Consider the following 1,493-nt stretch of genomic DNA (forward strand, 5'->3'; position numbering starts at 1 on the left):
CGCCACGGAGTAATGAGGGGTTTAGGGCGCCCGGACCCGGCCGACTCGTGGAAAGGGTGCTGGGGACGGGATCGTCTTAGGGGCAGGAGGAGGGAGCTCCGCTCTGTCTTATCACTGAACTCAGGCCTCCTCCCCGTCTCCTAAGACAAGTCGAACAAGAAAAAATACTTCCAAATGGGCCCCCGCACCCTCTTCTAGGACAAACTCCTGCCGCGCTGTGCGACCTTGGCCGCCCTTCTCGCCCGGCCGCGGCCCCCGAAAGTACCTCGGCCGGCTGCACGCCCCCTCCCAGCCCAGCTCCGCGCGGACCCCAGGATCGCCGAACAGTGGGGCCACTGGGAGGTCGGTTGGGGACGGGTCATCTTGAAAGGTCCCCGTGATGCCCCCGCCGGGCGACAAACTCCTCCGGGCGACAGACGGATCTTGGGCTCAGAGCCGCCCCTTCCCGGGGCGAAGGAAGCGGGACGGGTCTGTGCTGCCTAGAGACCCCTCGCACCCCAGAGCCACCCCCGCCGCAGCCGCCGGGTGGCCGGGTGAGCGGCCGCCCCCGCAGCGATGCCTGACGTGGGACAGGTTCTCACTGCTTGGCCGGCGGCACCAGGACCTCCGGTCCTGCAGAGGGCGCTGCCCCGGCCCGGCTCCGCCCACGAGGGGCCTGCGGAGTGTTTAGGCCGGAGTAGCCGCGGGAGCACCGGAGCCCGCGAGCCTGAGCTGCCCGCCCGCCCTTCTCCTGGAGGCGACACAAGTGCTGAGGGGTCTGGGGGGCGGCTGCGCAGTGCCCGCGGCCAAAGCCGTGCAGGCACGCGAGGTGCCAGGCCCCGGCGGCGGTGGGTGGGGGGCGCCGACTGCAGGGTTAGTGGCGACTTGAAGCTGTAGGCTTTGTGTGTGTGTGTATATCTGAGTGTGTGTGCGGGGAGTGGAGGGGTGGTCACGGGACCTGATGGGTAAGGCTGGCGGTATCCGCCGAGGAAGGGGTTAGCAGATGGGGCGGCTGGAGGTGGAGGGACGCGGGGGAGGTGGACTAGGGAAGCTGTCTTGCCCCGACCCTGGGCGAAAATGAAAGGTTGGGGGCGGGGCACTGATGTTATTGACAACACAGACGCAAGGGAAGGGTGGTGGTGTCAAAAAAGAGATGTGAGTTTGGAGAGGTTGGCATCAGGACGCCATATGCGCAGAGAAGCGCTGCTGGTGTGTGGGGGTGTATGAGGGTTGGGAGGATGGAGCTGCCAGAGTCTGAGAGATAGCTGCAGGAGAGATTGTGGGCAGGGTTTGGGGGAATTTGGCAGGAGTGTGTTTGACTCCTGCTCCTAGTAGGGTCCGAGGTAGGCCAGAAGGATGGGGGTGCAATGTGGCATGCTTTTGGCAGGACTGGGTGTGTAGCTGAGCTCAGCAGGCAGTGTTGCTGGGGACGGGTGGGGGGTGCTGTGGTTGGGAGGGGAGCCTTACTGACCTATGGTGGGGACCTGGGCCTTACCTTCTCCCCCCAGCCACAA

General features: G+C 65.8%; 1 protein-coding gene across 5 annotated transcripts in view; it reads left to right on the forward strand.

Annotated features, from left to right (window-relative positions):
- Positions 1-369: 369 nt before the first annotated feature.
- The window catches only part of CIZ1 (CDKN1A interacting zinc finger protein 1), a 25,097-nt gene continuing 23,973 nt past the window's right edge, over positions 370-1,493 (forward strand). For 3 of the 5 annotated variants that reach the window (XM_006154030.3, XM_006154034.3, XM_006154033.3), the window contains exon 1: positions 654-852. The gene's annotated coding sequence lies outside the window, so the exon portion shown is untranslated. Of the gene's footprint in view, positions 469-653; positions 853-1,493 lie in introns of those variants that run through there. The other 2 variants (XM_006154031.3, XM_006154032.3) reach the window with 2 other exon arrangements.

This window comes from Tupaia chinensis, unplaced genomic scaffold (genome assembly GCF_000334495.1).
Source record: "Tupaia chinensis unplaced genomic scaffold, TupChi_1.0 Scaffold000394_1, whole genome shotgun sequence".
Taxonomy (NCBI): domain Eukaryota; kingdom Metazoa; phylum Chordata; class Mammalia; order Scandentia; family Tupaiidae; genus Tupaia; species Tupaia belangeri.